At 42.7% G+C, this 20,391-nt stretch overlaps 1 protein-coding gene across 9 annotated transcripts in view; it reads left to right on the forward strand.

Annotated features, from left to right (window-relative positions):
* The first annotated feature begins 229 nt into the window (after positions 1 to 229).
* TAB3 (TGF-beta activated kinase 1 (MAP3K7) binding protein 3) overlaps positions 230 to 20,391 on the forward strand; it is a 44,463-nt gene continuing 24,301 nt past the window's right edge. For 6 of the 9 annotated variants that reach the window (XR_001559559.2, XM_015885099.3, XM_015885107.3 and 3 more), the window contains exon 1: positions 603 to 925. The gene's annotated coding sequence lies outside the window, so the exon portion shown is untranslated. Of the gene's footprint in view, positions 286 to 331; positions 926 to 20,391 lie in introns of those variants that run through there. The other 3 variants (XM_085549821.1, XM_085549796.1, XM_015885094.3) reach the window with 3 other exon arrangements.

Here is a 20,391-nt window from a genome sequence, read left to right on the forward strand (position 1 = left end):
CATGGGGTTTTATATATACACACATATTTTATTTTTGCTGCAGAACATGCATTTTGGGATCTGGAAGCCTGACCAAAAGGAAAGAATCAGTTGCAGATAACAGCACTGTTGCACTGAGATCCTGTTTACTCCTGCTTTCGCCTCCCCAAACGCACCAGTCAGGTCTGGCTGGTTTCCAAGGCAGGAATCAGGAATTCCGTAATTAACGTTACACAACCTCTGACACAGGAACAAAGCCTCCAGCCTAAGGAAGATGACGTGAGCAGCGAGTGATGGCAATACAAGGTGCGTGACCGCTCCCTCCACCTCTTTGCCTTGCCATCCTCAGGTCTTTTCCTGAGAAACAAGGCAGCTCCGTGCCTGCTCCCATTAGTTCTGACTAGAAGGGGGCTGTGAACGAGGGCACCCGGTGGTGAGGATTGTTGGATCGTGCTTTTACATCTCCCACCACGCTGCCTTAGGGCTGTGTCTTAGTGCTGTGCCTGTAGGGCTGCCATATCAGCGGGCAGCAGCACTGAGTGAACCCCTCACAGCCCCAAACCCCGCTGCCCGTTCAAACCCCAGCCCCGCTCCACCAAACCTCGCGATATCGAACTCCATGCCGGAACCGGGCCTGGCCCCTCCCCTTCGCCGCGCGGCCGGCGGCCTCAGCGCCGCTCACTGAGCGTGCGGCGCCGCCCGCATCCCGGAAGCGCTTTACGGCCGCGCTCCAGGCCCCCTCCCCCTCTCCCTCCCTCCCCCTGTTTCTCGGAGACCCGGGGCGGACCGGAGAGCTCCCCCGCACCCAAAGCAGGAGCGGGGGGGGCGCCCCCCTCCAGCGGCCGCCGTTCTCACTCCAGCGGCCGCCGTCCCGGAGGCCCGGGGCAGAGCGAGGGGCCGGGCGGGCATGCAGCCGCCGCCGGAGCCGAGCTCCCAGCGCAATACGGTGAGAGACGGTCGGGAGGGAGGGGAGGCCTCCGTGCCTCCTCGCCGTCTCCCCGGCCCAGGGAACGTGGTGAGAGCGGGCCGGAGCAGGCGGCTGCCCCCGGCCTGGGGGTCGGATCGGAGGCTGTGGGGCGCGGCGCCGGGAGGTGCGGGTGGCGGTGTTGGCGGTCGTGTACCCACGCAGCCGGCGGGAAGAACTTTGCGTTTTGTTTTTGAGGCTCTTCGTCTCAGGGCGAGAGGGTGGGTGGCTTCCAGGAGGGCTCCTGGTTTGCGTGGGCTGCTCTCGGTGCGAGATAAAGGGGGTGTAAATAAATGGAAGCGCTGGTAAAGGTGCTGTTGCTGTGTGTTGGATGGGCTGACTGCAGCATGATGCTGCTGCTGTGGTGGTTTGGCTCCGGAGGTAGAAGGGGCATAGTTATGCTATAGTGGTAAACTCGGCAAGACAAGGGAGGTGACGGAGCACTGGAACAGGCTGCCCAGGGAGGTGGTGGAGTCTCCTTCTCTGGAGATATTCATGACCCGCCTGGACGCCTACCTGTGTGACGTGGTGTAGGGAGCCTGCTTTGGCAGGGGGGTTGGACTCAATGATCTCTAGAGGTCCCTTCCAACCCCTACAATTCTGTGATTCTGTGACCGTCCCTCTGTACTCAGAACTGGCATGGCTACACCTTGAGTACTGTGTTCAGTTTAGTAGTATTAGGCCTCTCTCTACAAGAAAGACGTTGCGTCCCTGGAGTGTGTCCAGAGAAGGGTAGTGAAGCTGTGAGGGGTCTGGAGCACAAGCAATTGAAGGAACTGGGATTGTTCAGTGTGGAGAAGAGGAGGCTCAAGGAGAGCTATGCAGCCACCTGAAAGAGGGTTGTAGCAAGGTGTGGGTTGGCATCTTCTCCTGGGTAACAGTGATAGGATGAGAGGTAATGGTCTGAAGTTGTGTTAGAGGAAGTTCAGGTTGGATATGAAGAAAAAAATCTTCTCAGAAAGAGTGATGAGATGTTGTTTGAAGCTGCCTAAGGAGATGGTGGGGTCACTGTCCCTAGGGGTGTTTAGGGAAAGGATAGGTGAGGCACTGAGGAGCACCAATTAGCATGCATGGTGGTGATGGGGTTGACAGTCAGACTAGATGGTCTTAGTGGTCTTTTCCAACTGTAAATGATTCTATGCTCTGTCCAGAGGCTTCTCTTGAGGTCTGCCTCAAGGTTTTCTTCTTCCCCTCTTTGTCCATTTCAAATCTACTATCTATAAGTAGATAGGCTGACCCATCTTGTTGGTGTGCTGATAGGTGCCCATTATTTTTAGTGCTGGCATCTATTGTGATTGAAATTGAGTAGTAAGTGTTTGTTCATAGGCTTGTAACAGGTCCACTTGATCGGTGCTGTTCTCAGAGGGCTTAGTAGAACTATGTACAGTTAGTAGAACATGGAGTGTTAGCATATTTCATGTAAAAAAAAAGAAACATCCAATTCATTTCCTCTTAGCAGTGAGAGAGGAACAGGGTTCTCAAAAATTAAGTATTTCGCAACACTTCTTAAAGTCAGCCCCTGTCCTGCCCTCTTGGCTGAGGGCAGTAATCTAAGGAATAATCTGACTGTGTGTGTATAGGCTGTCTCAGTTCCTCTATAAAACGTGTCAGTTTTTACACACATTAGTGAAGGATAATGAGTTTGACCGTCTTTAATCTTAAATCTTTTGTCTTAAGCACCGTGATATGGATAAGAGTGGTAGGTGTGCTCTGTACGTTGATTGCACTTTTGGGATTTGTTTTCATCTGGCTCACATTGTAACTTTTAATACAGGTGACTGCAGATAAACGTGAAGGGAAATGGTTTTAAGTTAAAAGAGGGAAGATTTAGGTTGGATGTTAGGGGGAAGTTCTTCACTAGGAGAGTGGTTAGGCCCTGGAACAGGCTGCCCAGGGAGGTTGTGGATGCCCCGTCCTTGGAGGTGTTCAAGGCCAGGTAGGACGGGGACCTGGGCAACCTGATCTAGTAAATGTGTATGTTTGGTGGCCCTGCCAGGCAGGGGGGTTGGAACTACATGATCCTTGAGATCCCTTCCAACCCAGGTTATTCTGTGATTCTGTGTGATTCTGTGAAGAGGGTGTTGTGAGGTCTGTGTCCATTTTTTCCTGTTTCCTAGATCTCATTGAGGCTTCTTCTTTCTGTCAGTCATCATCTCGAGGAGGACGAGATGAGTTGAATAGCCGTTGTGAAAACCTACCTTGTTTTCTGCCTAGTTTTGGCAATATGTCTGTGCTGATTGTAATGATTCTTTTGCATTCTTTCAAAAGAATAATACACTCTTCTTAAGGTTGTGTGATAACAGCTTGCCTCCGCCACCTCTCAAAAGCTACGTAGATCTGGAACAAAAGGAAGTTTTTGGTTGAGCTGAGCTGTAGATGCTTTCTCCCAGTTTTGATCCCGTAATGATTTACAGTGTGTATTTGAAATAGGATATGTAGCCCCAAAAATATTCTTCGTTGGATGTGGATTTGCATATTTCTATCATGTCTGCTTAGTCATCCAACTCTACTATAGCATGACACATTTTGCTCTAGGAGTGTCTATATAACATTCTTTCCACTACTGTGAGCTGAAGTAAGCGCAGCGTCTGTTGTGTACATAGTTGTCTTTACACACATAAATGTAAGTAAATACATCTACAGTGAAAGACTTTGTTGCATTTGACAGGTGATAAACTGAACGAGACTGAGAGTTGTATATAGCCTCCGATTTATTCAGAAACATCTGTTGTAGTGCTTTTGTAGGCAGGTGTTTCAGGTCACAGTGTAGAAATAGCTGCTACTTGTGGTTTTGCGAAGTGTTTTCCTGTCCCTATTACTGCCCTTACACAAACAGGGAGGTACAAAGCCTAAACTGGGAATTGGTAGTTACCCGTGTAACGTGGATTTTCTGTTTGCTCGTTTCTGTGGAGGCATAATATAATAAAATATTGTCTAATGGATGTTAACTGGCTTGTGAAAGACTATCATATTGTTGAGACTGCATGTGTGGTAATGTCATAGTGGCAGCCTGCATATGGAAAGCGTTCTACGTAGAAAGGTGAAAGTTCAGAAATATTTGTTTAGAGTCATTTATTCAACTGTTAAAGTTGTTGGTTTAAAACGTTTCCAGAACAGCTTCTTAAATTCTGCCAAACCTTGAAGTATCCTGCAGAGTTAACAGTGTGAAAGGCTTTCACATTAAATACGCAGCCTGCAAATTTGTCTCCAGAATAAGGCAAAAGATGTTAGAGCTGATGCTGCTCTGGTAGGAGGTTTTGTGGTACAAAGTATCCTTTACGATCCCCTATTCTGTGGAGATGCCTAATCTGTCAGCAACTCCTGTGCTGTGCCAGTCAGTGCTTAAAAGATGGCACTGTAGTATCAGTATCCAGAAGACTCATGAATGCTGAACCTTTTTATTGGCATGAGGAGCTGCAAGCATCAGGCAAAATTCAGAGTGTAATAAGATGGTGAGACAAATTGTAATGTTGCTCATAAACCATACAGGTCAAGATTATCGGGGAGTTCTTTTTGTTCTTTTTCATTCTTTAAGGATAAATTATACTATATAGATCGCTTGGGGTGAGCCTCAGTTTGATGTCAGAGTGGACCTAACGTTTCAGTGTTTGCGCATCTCCTTGATTATGACTTCAAACATTTCTCCTGCTTCAAGTGCTGTTTTGTAACAGCCAACCTATCAGTACAGTATAAAAGCAAAGAATTTCATCTCCATTAAGTTTATGTAGCACGCGCGGCTTTTTATTCTTAAGAAGCAATTGCTTTTGGATTCCAGTGGGCTTTATTTTCTAGTGGCCTGAATTTGAAGTAGTGGCATTTGAAAAGCATCTTTAATGTGTTACCAGATTCTGTCCTGACCTGACTCTTCCATAACAAAATTACTTCTTTCACTCTTTTCAGAGGTTGTATAAAGCAGTAAGCAAACAGTAAAGCTACAGAGTTAAAGGTCATTGTGCTATAGCAGTGTTCAGTAGCCTATCACAGCTAGAGCATACATGCTTTGCTACCTACATGCTTTGCTTGCTGATGGATAATTGAGAATATTTTCTTAAACACATTTTTTGGCTGATTACTTTCAGTCAATCATGTTCCACAGTCAATATGCTTTAATGAAATGCTTGCAGTCAAATGAAATTGTACGTCTAGTGAAGTGGATATTAATTTGAAAAGCAGATTGGTTTCTGTGAAATCATGGTTGGATAAAGGTTACTTGTAGAAGAAGAAAAAGATATCTAAGACTATCAGCATTTGTCTCATGTATTTTGGTGGAAAAAGTATGGATACCTTCTAGAATGTTTTCAGTGTTGACTGTTCAGATTTGATGAAGAGATCCACACCTGTGGTAATGTTTTAATCTGGCTGTGGCTTTAATCTTTCTTTGGTTATATTTGGAGGTATTTCTCCTGAAGTCTCATCTGTTAAAGACATTTTTACTGGTTTACAATGTCTTAGGCTACTGAAAATAGCTTGTGAAAGGCATCTCTTATTCTTTGTGTGTCATTGAATTTGTCACACTGTGCATAAAACCTCAAGTATGATTATTTCTGTTCTATGGGGAACTTGTCTACTTTGGCTTAACTCAAGCATGACTGTTTACTTCTAAGACTTGGAAGAGTCAGGGATGGGTTTTCTTCTTTTTTATATTTATTTATTGTGTATTAAGCATGCAGTAAATAATAGTACAAGAGAGTGTTGTCCTTTACCTGGATTCTGTGCAAGTTCTGAAAGGATCTTAAAATTCGCCTTTTGCACGTGTGATCTTGAAGATGAGCTTGCAGAAGCTGTGGGCTGCGTGTTAGAGCATTGCTGTTGAAACGTGCTTGTTTTTCTTGCCTGAAACTCCAAAGATCATTGTGATGGAATGGTTATTCTTGCTATCAGCAGGTCAAAAGTGACACGCACAGTTAAGGCAAAGTGGTAATTCTGTACAGTTTCACTGTTCTTTCACAGTTGTTCAAAGAAAGGTTAATAGGGTATGTTGTTACTAACTAACATTTCTATGTCAAAAATCATCTTTCTTCCCACTGATGCCTTGAAGGCATTAAAATCTCCTTTTTTCTTTTTCCTTTTTTCTCCTTCAGCCTGGAGAAGAGGAGGTTGCGGGGTGACCTCATTGCAGCCTTTCAATACCTGAAGGGAACCTACACCCAGGAGGGGAGTAAACTCTTCGAAAGGGCTGACAATAGCAGGACACGGGGAAATGGTTTTAAGTTAAAAGAGGGAAGATTTAGGTTGGATGTTAGGGGGAAGTAGGAGAGTGGTTAGGCCCTGGAACAGGCTGCCCAGGGAGGTTGTGGATGCCCCGTCCTTGGAGGTGTTCAAGGCCAGGTTGGACGGGGCCCTGGGCAACCTGATCTAGTAAATGTGTATGTTTGATGGCCCTGCCAGGCAGGGGGTTTGGAACTACGTGATCCTTGAGGTCCCTTCCAACCCGGGTCATTCTGTGATTCTGTGATCCTTAGCAATTTTACAAAAATGCCACTTGTACAAAATCAAGTCTTTGCTTCTGGGTGATCCCATGATGTACAGATGTGCCTTTAATAACCTAGGGGTTGTTGGCTGTGTGTTTTAATTGAAGTCAGAACACCTTGGTTTTACAAAGAAATATTTTAATGCTTTTGTAGATTGGCACGAGTTTGTAGCTTATCAGTAAGTTTCAAGTGGGCAGTATTGGGCAACCGTTCTTATAGTGAGCATCTCTGCTTTGTTTCCTTCTGTCATGACAACATTGTGAAATAATCGGTCATAGAAGTTTTCTTACTCTCTTTTTTCCATAAGCAGCAGTGAGCTGTGCAGTCATTTCAAAACAAATCTCACTGCTTGTCTGCAACCATTTCACGCGTTCTGAGTTTATGAGCTTTTGAGTAACTCATTAGGGTGATGTATGTAACTTTGTAGTTCCTTTTACTCCTGTATTGGAGATGCTCACCTTCAGTTTGTACCTGTTCCACTAGCAGTTAATGACAGTGAGATGAGTCTCTCTTCATGTTTAGATTCCTTATGTGGTTTTTTTTCTGTTTTTCTTTTGCTTTCTTGGTATATCCAGTTTAGAGGAAGAGAGCTCTGTGAGAAATAAGTCTCTAGCTTATCATTATGCATTGGAATTACTTTTAAAATATCAGAGTGACCATCTAAAACAAAATCTGCCTTGGTGCTTCTGAAGCCCTCACTAGATAGAGCAATCGCTTTTGCGTTAAAGAAAGTTCCAAGTCAAGTGAATGTTCCACCTGCCAATCCTTTTTCAGATTTGGGAGCTGAGGTGAATGAGGCTGAAGATGGCCTTAGGCCTAAGAGACCTAAGTAAGACAGTAACTGGAACAGCACTGGAACAGGCTGCCCAGGGAGGTGGTGGAGTCTCCTTCTCTGGAGATATTCAAGACCCGCCTGGACGCCTACCTGTGTGACGTGGTGTAGGGAGCCTGCTTTGGCAGGGGGGTTGGACTCCATGATCTCTAGAGGTCCCTTCCAACCCCTACAATTCTGTGATTCTGGAAGAGATATATATATATATATATATATATATATATATATATATATATATATATATATATATATCTCTTCCAGAATCAGTCTTCAAAATGACCTACTGTATTGAAAGAAAGAGGAGAGACAGAAATTAAAGGGTCGGAAAGTCAGTGAAGCTCTGTTGTAACCAGCCTTTTGTCTGTGAAGAAGGGTTCCATAAGGGGGAGTTAAACTTGTCCTTTACAAAAGTCACTAATTCATCAAGTGTACCAACTACTAGTATGAAACTTGCTCTTAGCAAGTTTGGAGCAGCCCTTTGATGTTTTTAGTACCACTGAGTGGTTAATATCCACCTGTACTGATGTGGGCACTGAGGGATCTTCACTGTTCTTTCAGTGATCACTGTCTGTTGCTGGGACCAACCACACAGGCTTTGCTAGCAGTGTGACAAACAGTACTGCTGTTTCTGGAGGAGCCACCCAGTCACTTGCAAGCTGTTTTCCCCTAACTGGGACTGCTTGCTGTAAAAGTTGTAACAAAAATGCCTGACAGATCTCTGAAGAGCATATGTTACCCAAGCTGTGATCGGGGCATGGAGATGGCAGCTTATGGTATGTGTGCAACTGAGGTCTCTGCTCATCATTTGCTAAAGTCCTGGTGCAGTTTGTTCTCGTAAATGGCTGGTAGCAGGAGGTCAAAGATTAGTTAACATAATTGGCCAGGTTGTTAAGTCCAATGGATGATTCCCCTCTTGAAAGAAAATGAAAAGATAGCAGAAATTCTCCTACTTTTCTCATATTTTAAGTAATTCGTATCTTCACAAAGGGAACTTTCTGTGTGCTTATTTCTTTTTCAAAACTGAGAGAAAACATTTTTCTATTTTATTTTTTAATTAATAGCTGTGGATTCATTGGAACCCTATCCATCCTCCTATGGGGATTGCTGGAGGGATGGTATTGTTAAGGAGATGACAGGAAAGTATCAAAAGAATTTGCCACTCCATTCACAGAATCACAGAATTGTAGGGGTTGGAAGGGACCTCTAGAGATCATCGAGTCCAACCCCCTGCCAAAGCAGACTTCCTACACCACGTCACACAGGTAGGCGTCCAGGCGGGTCTTGAATATCTCCAGAGAAGGAGACTCCACCACCTCCCTGGGCAGCCTGTTCCAGTGCTCCGTCACCCTCACTGTAAAGAAGTTCTTGTGCACATTCGTGCAGAACTTCCTATGCTGTACTTTCATCCCATTACCCCTAGTCCTGTCCCCACGCACTACTGAAAAGAGACCAGCCTCACCACTATGGCTCCCACACCTCAGGTATTTATAAACCTGGATCAAGTCCCCTCTCAGCCTTCTTTTCTCAAGGCTAAACAGACCCAGTTCCCTAAGTCTCTCCTCATAGGGGAGATGCTCCAGGCCCTTCACCATCTTAGTGGCCCTCTGCTGGACTCCTTCCATGAGATCCCTGTCTTTTTTGTACTGGGGAGCCCAGAACTGGACACACTGTCATTGCTGTAGCCTTTGATAATTGTATCCTCTTGTCCACTTATAGAGTATTTGTTTAAAATTTGGCAGCAGCAGTTTACAATAAACCCGCATAGTATTTTGAGTTAATTTTTAGATGCTATTTTCTGAACTATGTTTATATACTTTTTTTCTGGCCAATGTTTTTGCTATCAGTAAAAATGCTTATGGTGAGTGCCACATGCTTACATAAGCTGCACTCATTTTTAAGTGAAACTATTTATGGCACAGGCTATTTAGTCTGCTCAGAAAATGAGAATTCCACGTGCTTTGGTGGGGGGGAATGCATGTAGGAGACTTTTGGTCTCTTTTCCTGTTTATTTTGTTGTTGGGTTCTTTGGGGTTTGTTTGTTTTCTGGAATCTTTTTCTTTCCTGTCTTATTTTTTCAATGTTAAATGTTGGTCAGATAATTTCTAAGTATTGTAAAATACGTGAATTATATAAACATTATATAATTGCAAATAATCTGAATTATTATTAGTAAGCTGTAAGTGGTTGTAGGCGATCAGAAAACTGACCATGATGCTTTTGATTATTTATTAGTAAATAGCGATGGCCTTATGTTGTCTGTGTTAGAATATTCTAGTTGCTTGGTTACCTGATGGTGTTTCCATACAGCATGACAGAGTGGCTATTCAGTAGACAGGTACTCATCTGTTGGAATTGTTGTGGTTATTTCAGCAATATGTTAAGAAAAATGTAAAACAGTTGAATTACAATTGTATTAACCAGTGTTCAGCTAGAGTTCCTGTGGATGTTGAGTTGGTGGCTATGAACAAAAACAATGCTAAAGCATTAAATGAGTTTATGAAAGTGCAAACTTCAGCTTTGAATTATAATATGACACATGTAAATGATGGATAATTTCTGAATGTTTTATTGTAATTTTAACATTTGCTATTGAGTACCTTTTCAGCAGTGATACATGAGGCTTAATTTTTTCATGACTCTAGATTAAACTCACTTCACTTCTCTGTGTCTCATAAAATTAGTAACATTTTCCCAGCAACATATAGATAGTTTGTACAGTTTGCCCCCCTGTGTAAATTGGCTCCTGTTCTGTGATTCTTGATTACTTGCTTCCTTCTCAACTCACCTGGGTAGGTAACTATGACCGCAATAAAAATCAAGCTAAGACCTCTTCCTGATTCTTACAAACAAAAGAAAATGATCACTCGGAACAGAAAGTTTTCAGGGAAACTGGAAGCAATCAGCTCCTCTGCAAGCTGGGCTTCCTGGTTTGGCTGAATGTAGGTCATTGGGATGTCACAGGATACTGACTGCTCTATCACTTAACCTTGTAGATAAAATTTCTAGTTATCAGTTTTCTTCTGTGCCTAAAACAGTAGTGTAACCGGTCAGTCACATCAGTCTTTTCAAAGCCTGCAGCAACTGTGAGCTGTCTCTATCCCTGACAGACAGAAAGCTGCTATAAGGAGTGAGAAATGTGTGGCTTCTGCTGATCTGATAATGAAATAGTCTCATTTGTTGCCTTGCTTTCTGTCTTACCTAAGGGAGGAGTCTGCTTCTGAGATGCTCCTGGCCAGATCTCCTCGTGATCACTTTGGTCTGATGACTCTCACACATGGCCACCTGCCTGTGGCCCAGTGTTGTGTATCTATACTTGCGCGAGGTTTTCTGTGTTTTTGACATGAATGAGGGAGCTGATCCACTGTTTGGTGTTTGTAAAGAAAAGCTTTGCTTTAATAATCAGTTTATCAATCACTTTGCTATTTATCTTCTTTGCGCATTGGGAGGAACAAGCATATGGGAAAAAAGAGAAGCAAATTCTCTTTCCAGAATCACAGAATCAAGAATTGTAGGAGTTGGAAGGGACCTGTAGAGATCATCGAGTCCAACCCCCCTGCCAAAGCAGGCTCCCTACACCACGTCACACAGGTAGGCGTCCAGGCGGGTCTTGAATATCTCCAGAGAAGGAGACTCCACCACCTCCCTGGGCAGCCTGTTCCAGTGCTCCGTCACCCTCACCGTGAAGAAGTTCTTCTGCACATTTGTGCAGAACTTCCTATGCTGTACTTTCATCCCATTACCCCTAGTCATGTCCCCATGCACTACTGAAAAGTGACCAACCTCACCACTATGGCCCCCACACCTTAGGGATTTATAAACCTGGATCAAGTCCTCTCTCAGCCTTCTTTTCTCAAGGCTAAACAGACTGAGTTCCCTAAGTCTCTCCTCATAGGGCAGATGCTCCAGGCCCTTCACCATCTTTGTGACCCTCTGCTGGACTCTTTCCAGGAGATCCCTGTCTTTTTTGTACCGTGGAGCCCAGAACTGGACACAATATTCCAGATGGGGCCTCACCAGGGCAGAGTAGAGGGGAAGGATCACCTCCCTCGACCTGCTGGACACGCTTTTTTTAATACACCCCAGTATGCCATTGGCTTTTTTGGCTACAAGGGCACACTGCTGGCTCATGGTCAATCTGTCGTCCACCAGGACGCCCAGGTCCCTCTCAGCAGAGCTCCTCTCCAGCAGGTTATCCCTCAGCCTGTACTGGTGCATGCAATTATTTCTCCCTAGGTGCAAGACTCTACACTTGCTTTTGTTAAACCTCATCCGGTTTCTCACTGCCCAGCTCTCCAGCCTGTCCAGGTCTTGCTGAATGGCTGCACAGCCCTCAGGTGTGTCAGCCAATCCTCCCAACTTCGTGTCATCAGCAAACTTGCTGAGTGTGATCACTGTCCCCTCATCAAGGTCGTTGATGAAGATGTTGAACAAGAAAATCATTGTATTAAATTTATTATGAAATAGTCAGACGAGACGTCCTATGTAATAGTTAGCTCTTGTGTAATCTCCCAATTCAGTTGTTAGTTTGTACTACAGTATTTTGTGCTGATAAATACTTGCTGCAACAAAAGGTTTTATCACTCCAAAACTTAATTCCTCAAATTAAATTTCGTTTTGTAGCTATTGGAGGTTGTGGATGCCCCATCCCTGGAGGCATTCAAGGCCAAGCTGGATGTGGCTCTGGGCAGCCTAGTCTGGTGGTTGGCGACCCTGCACATAGCAGTGGGGTTAACACTGGATGATCATTGTGGTCCTTTTCAACCCAGGCCATTCTATGATTTCATGCTTCCAGAGTTCAAGAGCAGAAACACATCTCCTCTTCTGCAATTTTGTTGTGGGGTTTTTGCTGTTTGTTTGTTTGTTTTTTTCTCAGTTGTGATAACCCACAATAGAGAGAAAATAAAAACATTTGGATGTTCAGTATTCCATTCATTTGAAAGTCAAAGGTAATCATTTGAATTTTAATAGTATTTTGCTGTATCATGTTATTAAAATTGTTCATGTTATTAAACATTCTCACCCTGAGTCCAATTCAAAAATGCATGATATGATTCTTGACAGTGTTCAATTTTTGACAACCATTATGTATGTAGGAAATATTTTGATATAAAGGAATAGTCCATAGTGTGGTGTTTGAGCCTTTTTTTGAATGAGCTGATCCAAGTGTGTGTAACTGCATGAAGGATGTCTTTACTCTTATGCCTATTTGGAAGTGTGTTGACTGTTAGGGCAGTGACTCACTAAAGTATTTTTTATTTATTTATTTATTTTTTGTCTCTCTAATTTTTAAGTATTTGAAAAATTGTTCTGATTGAAGTGCATGATTGGTTGTGGAAATGTGACATTATCAGGCAAAGTAACTGGTATCCTGTATTGGGGCATGCACGTACAGAGTTCAGTTTATATTTTCACAGAATGATAGAATCACAGAATTATCAAGGTTGGAAAAGACCTAGAAGATCACCTAGCCCAACCATTACCAATACTTCCCAGCTAAATCGTATTCATCAACACAACATCCAAACGTTTCTTGAACACTCCCATGGTCAGTGACTCCACCACCTCCCTGAGCAGTGCATTCCAATGCCTGACTACCCTTTCCAAGAAGTAATACTTCCTAATGTCCAGCCTGAATCTCCCCTGCCACAGCTTAAAACCATTCCCTCTAGTTCTATCACTGATTACACGAGAGAAGACGCCAACCCCCAGCTCACTACAACCTCCCTTCAGGAAGTTATAGAGAGCAATAATAATTTTCATTATGAATTTTCAAGATGAGTGTGAAACTTGTTAAATTAACTTGGAAATCAGGCAAAATATGTAGTAAGAAGGATAAGCTGTTCACACAACACCAAAGTAATGGGCCTTGAATGTCTAAAGTCTGAAGAAGTCATTGGGGCTGTTTGGTTGATTAGGGGGTGTGATCATTTGCACTGATTTAGAAATCAAAACATCAGGTTACAATGTTAATTTTACATATTTTTGCTTTTGACTCTTTTGCTTCTGAAATCTATATCTGAAATCTAATCCTGTCACTGTGCAAGAGGTACGTGGTATCAAGCTAAAAGAAAGTAGGTTCAGATAAGCCATGAGATGGAAGTTCTTTACCCAGCAGGTGGTGAGGCAGTGAAACAGGTTGTCCTGAGAAGCTATGGGTGCCCCATCCCTGGAAGTTCAAGGCTGGGTTGCATGGTGCCCTGGGCAGCATGATCTCTAGAGGGTGGCAATCTTGCCTGCAGTAGTGGGGTTTGAACCAGGTGGCCCTTCAACCTGAGCGATTATGTGATTCATGCTGCATGTTTCTGCATTAGGCATTGTCTATTGGTTCTTGGCTGTTGGGGAGTACTGTGGTGGCAGTGTGTTTGGCTGATGTGTTTGCCTGGAGAAGAGAAGGTTGCGGGGTGACCTCATTGCAGCCTTTCAATACCTGAAGGGAACCTACACCCAGGAGGGGAGTAAACTCTTCGAAAGGGCTGACAATAGCAGGACACATGAAAATGGTTTTAAGTCAAAAGAGGGAAGATTTAGGTTGGATGTTAGGGGGAAGTTCTTCACTAGGAGAGTGGTTAGGCCCTGGAACAGGCTGCCCAGGGAGGTTGTGGATGCCCCGTCCTTGGAGGTGTTCAAGGCCAGGTTGGACGGGGCCCTGGGCAACCTGATCTAGTAAATGTGTATGTTTGGTGGCCCTGCCAGGCAGGGGGGTTGGAACTACATGATCCTTGAGGTCCCTTCCAACCCGGGTCATTCTGTGATTCTGTGATAAGAGGCAACTGCAAATTAATTTAAACCTTAGGTTTTCCTGATACTTAGGCTTTTGCTATATACACTAGTTTTGTAGGCAGTTATGTCATCAATGTTTTTTAATCTGTGTCCTCAGCAAATGATGCTTTTCTAAGACTCCAGGGAGTTAGACCAAGAGACCTGTGTTTCACATTCAAATTTTCTGAATCTGGGTAAACAACTGGATATGTTCCGTGTTGTTTTGCTTTGGAAAACAACATGCACACTGCCACTTTAGAAAAGTAATGAATTATGTAGGTTAGTTAAAGAACTAGCTTGACACTGGGATTCCTTTTTTGCAGCATTTAAGTGAGGAAACCACTAAACCATATGAAGTGGAAAGACTTTTAAGCATCTGCAACTACTCAAACTATTGGTCATCTGTTTCATTCTTGTATTCTTCTGTCAGTGAATAGCACTGAGCACAGCACAAATTGTAGAGTAGTGTAAGGAATGTTTCAAACAGTTCTTTTGCTACTGTTTTACCAAGCTGACACCAAAGAAAGGAGAGGTCTGACACAACAAAAATGAGTATCGCATTTAGAGAACATGCCTAACTTGAGATGCTGGACAGCACCGTCTTGTTTTAGCAAATTGAAATAATCCAAACATCTTGAAGAATAGAGTGAGTTAGTAACAGTTTTAACTTTGAACTGTCTTTGAGCCCTAATTTTCTTTTTTCTTTCTCTAAAGCAGGATTATAAGGATAGCTTCCTCAAAGGGAAATGAAATCAGAGCAGTTCATCTTACCAGCCTTAATGGAGTAAAGGGGGGCAGATCAGCACAAAAATGATCTGGCTTTAGAGATGTACTGATTGCTTGTAGTGTTTAACATGCATGTTTAACTCACATTTGGAAGAATATTCTTTGTGTAGAATTAAATTGAGATGTTTTAAAAACTGAAATTGTGAATGGAGACTATCCTGAAAAGTTTCTATCCTGAAAAGTTCCTTGTTTTACTATTTCTGAATGTTTCAGGAAATGCACTTCATTCATTTACCTTGCATTCAGATTTTTTTCCTGTTGCTTGATTTGATGAAAGTGAAATTTGCTCATAACTTTTACCACCAGGCAGCCATGCAGATTCAACTGCCAAAAGACTGGCTTCCACCAAAGGACCTGTTTCCTTTTAATTTTCTCTTATAAGCCCAGATGTATAGAGCAACAGATTTGCTTAGTGTTTTCATGGTAAAATTCATGATTACAGGTGGAAGATTCAAGCTGCATCATCAGAGAATTGGTCTTTTTATACTCGAACTATTCATAAAAAGTCATGTATGCCTCAGCCAGGAATTGTGTTAATCTTATCTTCTGGCTCTGAAATTTTCTGGCCTGGTACCAGCCCAACAGAATCAAACAAACATGGCCTGACTGCTGACAACCTGTTTTTGCATACAGTGTCAGGGAATAATCAAACTATACTGCAAATATAGATTTTCTTAACCTATCAAAGTCATAACATGTTTTAAATGAGAGGCCAGGCATGGTCTTTAGAATCTATTCAAGCTGGTATGTAGCAGAGTGACTGAAATTCATAAAGCTTCTAATACAGAGGCTGTTGAACGTCAGAAAAATTGGTTTTCATTCCCATGCTCTGGCTGGAGCACACAGAAAAGCACAACAGTTATTTACAATGGGAAATTCAAGTCAGTATCATTTGGGGAAGAGTTCAGCATTGGTTGCTGTCCTTTTACTGCTGCCATCTGTGATCTCTCAGCATGCCTTTTTCGATATTAAAACACCTGATTTAGTCTCTGTATGGAAGAGAAGCTTGAATACAAGAAAGCTGTTGGATATTCTCCAAGTCCTTTGAAGCCATACAGTAATTCTGGCAGGGATGCGTTAGTGTTTTAAGATGAACAATTCTATTCATGGTCTGATATTTCCATTATCTATATTGGCTTTCCTGTTTATGACCTGTGATTAGGGAACAAGAGCGTCTCAAGTATCTAGACTTCCTTATGGAGATTTGCCATTGAAGCAGTTCCACAAACAGGGCACCTAAAGCTCTATCTGGATGTTGATTAGTCAAAAGTTATCCTATACTACCAAGATTTCCCTCTCTGATGGCTGGGGTATAGAACTTGCTTAGGAAAACTCTTAAAGCATCCCAGCTACCAGACTTATTTGTATATTGTTAATATTCGTTATACAGAAGGCTGAAGATAAGGTAGAATGAAACTTCTGTTTTAGTGACGGGGTGAAAAAGGAGTGCCTTAATGTTGGATTTCTGTTTGTGCAAGACCATTTCTTTTTCTGCTAGGGTCACATTCATCTGTTATTTTAAGATGGAAATTATCTCAGCTTGTCCTCCAATGGACTTTCTGGGAAGATATCTCTGTGTACAGAGATTTTAAAAAGTTTGGTTCTATCTATTTAGGCATATAAATGGTGGCAGACTTGCCTTATTTTAAGGTACCTTTTCTGTTTCACTAGAAAATTGGGTAGAGAAAGTCCTCATCTGCAATACACACTCAAGCATCTGTGTTCCTATACATGTGTATTTATAATCATATCTATTCATATGCTTATATTATTATAATCATACGAAAATGATAATTAATAGGTAAATATAATTAATATGGTGCTATATACTATGTGACTTCTGGCATGGCCTCTCAATTTTGGGGTATTCGTGCAAAGAGTTATCCAGGTGTGTCACAGAATGGGCAAAGTCTGTGTTACGGTTTCTTAACCAACTCTGCAATGGTGCACACAGTGTAACTTGTCCACGTGATTTTATAGCAATTAGATGTGTCACAGAAATGTAGGCGATTGGGTGGTGGAAACTTAATTTAAAACTTCAAAAATGGACATTTGTATTTTCTGGTGATTAGAGTGTGTTTCGTTTGCGTTTCTCTGCACTGTTGTTAATCTCTGTTGTTCACTGGAACAGGCTGCCCAGGGAGGTGGTGGAATCTCCTTCTCTGGAGTTATTCAAGACCCGCCTGGACGCCTACCTGTGTGACGTGGTGTAGGGAGCCTGCTTTGGCAGGGGGGTTGGACTCAATGATCTCTAGAGGTCCCTTCCAACCCCTACAATTCTGTGATTCTGTGATCTCTGAGCTGCTCTGTACTGGCTCTCATCTTCCTTGTTTTTTCTTTGTCTGCCCCCTCCCTATTTCTGTCATATTTTTTGTTCCTGTTTGTGTGTGCTTCTCTACTTCCCTCCTCTGTTTCCTCTGTGTAGAATCATATCCTCCAATTAGCATGTGTTTGCTATGGATCCTAAAAGGAGATTTTCTTGTTTTCTCACTTCACCATGTATTTTTCTAATCTAAGTGTTTTCTTCTAGTTTCAGGTGGCCAGAGTGAGACAAGGCCAGCAACAGTCAGGTGTGAAACAGCGTTGCATTGGTGTTCGTAGCACTTTCTTCTCTTTATGCCTTGTAGTTGTTTAACTTTTCCTTTGGGTATAAGAGTTCTAGCAAGTACAGTATACAGGCAGCCTCTATAATAGACGTTGCTCTTGACTTTGTTGTCAGTTATATGAGCTGATTATAACACAGCTCATTTAAGTTGAAATTAATGCTACTTAGTATCTTGTTTGGTCTTTGCATGAAAAGGAATATTCACCGCAAGTATAAATATGTTTTTCAATCAGTTTCTTTGTGACATAGTGGAATGAAAAAGTTTGAGGCTGGTGATGTTACAGAAACGGTCTTCATTGTATCCTGTAGTGTTTTTGTACATATGGAGCTTTGAACAAAATAGTCATTGGTGTGTAGTAGACTTGGTGTACTTAACACAGAGTATATTCAAGATTTGTCATATAAAAACCCGTGGGATGCTTATCAGAGGAATTCTGCTCATCTGGTTATTTTTAACTGTAGTTTATGACATTGCTATTAACTCAGTCAGAATTTTATTATGGCTCTTTCAGAAGCGGTAAAGCTGATGATTTAGTTGAAACAGTTGCCTTAAAACTTTTTTTAAGGTAGAAAGAAGAGAAAATTGCTCAAGTCTTAACTTCATTGCAAAGCTTTTTGCTGTGGGGCACCCGAATAAATCAAATCAAATGCCCAACGCTGTACCATTGAATGCGTGAAGTGCAGCTGTGTGCCATTATGGAAATAAAAGCAATCTCAGAACTGACCTGATTATGCTGCCTTTACTCTGCAAATGGACAATAAATTCTTTCAGATTTATTGATAGCAACTCATTTATGTACAGCAGAGCAAACGTTTTAGTAGGGAGGAGGATGAAGAACAGTGAAGGTGTAGAGGAATAAGACATTTAGGTTTATTGTTTGAATATCAATTTTCATGTAAAGCAGTTGGTTTCTGAATGTGGCTAACTCTAAAATCATATCACTTCTTTGTGACAAAGTGAGACATTGGTATTTGTAAATGGTGACTGCTGTCTTCAGTCTCCTTGAAACCTCTGGCTTCTTTCTATGCTTTCTATGAGCTCCTGCTGAAAGAATAGTTTTCATTTTGTGGAAGTTTTGTAGGAGGTCTCATTGTATTTTAGCAGGTATAAATACATCTTACACCAAAACCCATTCTGAATGTCTTACAAGTTAAATGTGGCCATCCATTGGTGATGTAGGAGCAAGAGTTGATGCTGAAAATCACTTATCCTGTGTAGGAGCTGTTGAGCATCTCTTCAGCTGGGACAGCATTACATTCCTCTGGTTGGGGAGTGGTCCTTGAGAGCAGCTCGGCAGTGAAGGACCTGGGAGCCCTGGTGGACGAGAGACTCAACATGAGCCAGCAGTGCGCTCTGGCAGCTCGGAAAGCAAATGGGATCCTGGGCTCCATCAGGAGAGGGGTGGTCAGCAGGGATAGGGAAGTGATTGTCCCTCTCTACTCGGCTCTCGTGAGGCTCCATCTGTTGTACTGTGTCCAGGTGTGGAGCCCTCAGTAAAAAAAAAGACATGGAGATTTTGGAAAGGGTCCAGAGGAGGGCCACGAAGATGATCAGGAGGCTGGAGCACCTCCCCTATGAGGACAGGCTGAGGGAGATGGGTTTGTTCAGCCTGGAGAAGAGAAGGTTGCGGGGTGACCTCATTGCAGCCTTTCAATACCTGAAGGGAACTTACACCCAGGAGGGGAGTAAACTCTTCGAAAAGGCTGACAATAGCAGGGCTAGGGGAAACGAATCCAAGTTGAAGGAGGGAAGATTTAGGTTGGATGTTAGGGGGAAGTTTTTCACTAGGAAAGTGGTTAGGCCCTGGAACAGGCTGCCCAGGGAGGTTGTGGATGCCCCGTCCTTGGAGGTGTTCAAAGCCAGGTTGGACGGGGCCCTGGGCAACCTGATCTAGTAAAGGTGTATGTCTGGTGGCCCTGCCAGGCAGGGGGGTTGGAACTACATGATCCTTGAGGTCCCTTCCAACCTGGGTCATTCTGTGATTCTTCATCTTCATGGCTTTTGGTACTAACGTCATAATTATGATCAAGATTCTTTTGGCATGCAAGCTCAGTTGTGCTTACAGCTTTTAGTTTCACCTGGTATCCTGCAGAACACTTCTGGGAAGTTAGTGCTTGCTGCTTGGTAGTACCATTTCTGTACTGTTTCATTGCATTGAAAATTTGTTTTCTTATGTGTGTCGTGTAGTGAGAGCTGCATCCAGTTGCTTAGTGAAGGAAGTGAATCATAAATATCTAATAAAGCATTTACTAATACTTAGTTGTTAATGGAATTAGTAGCCAAGATGCAGACTTAAAGGATGCTTGCTAAAATAAGTATCATTTTAACAGTTGCGTAGTCTTTTCATTATCATTCAGATTTTAGTATCTCCTGCTGTAATGTTCTGTGGAGTACGAATAAGTGTACTCCAATTGGTGGGGATTCAACTTGCATAGAGAGGAGACAGGTTTTGGACTCCTTTCCTTTCCTTTCCTTTCCTTTCCTTTCCTTTCCTTTCCTTTCCTTTCCTTTCCTTTCCTTTCCTTTCCTTTCCTTTCCTTTCCTTTCCTTTCCTTTCCTTTCCTTTCCTTTCCTTTCCTTTCCTTTCCTTTCCTTTCCTTTCCTTTCCTTTCCTTTCCTTTCCTTTCCTTTCCTTTCCTTTCCTTTCCTTTCCTTTCCTTTCCTTTCCTTTCCTTTCCTTTCCTTTCCTTTCCTTTCCTTTCCTTTCCTTTCCTTTCCTTTCCTTTCCTTTCCTTTCCTTTCCTTTCCTTTCCTTTCCTTTCCTTTCCTTTCCTTTCCTTTCCTTTCCTTTCCTTTCCTTTCCTTTCCTTTCCTTTCCTTTCCTTTCCTTTCCTTTCCTTTCCTTTCCTTTCCTTTCCTTTCCTTTCCTTTCCTTTCCTTTCCTTTCCTTTCCTTTCCTTTCCTTTCCTTTCCTTTCCTTTCCTTTCCTTTCCTTTCCTTTCCTTTCCTTTCCTTTCCTTTCCTTTCCTTTCCTTTCCTTTCCTTTCCTTTCCT

This window comes from Coturnix japonica, chromosome 1, assembly GCF_054131305.1.
Source record: "Coturnix japonica strain WE chromosome 1, WE-NBRP24, whole genome shotgun sequence".
Lineage (NCBI taxonomy): Eukaryota > Metazoa > Chordata > Aves > Galliformes > Phasianidae > Coturnix > Coturnix japonica.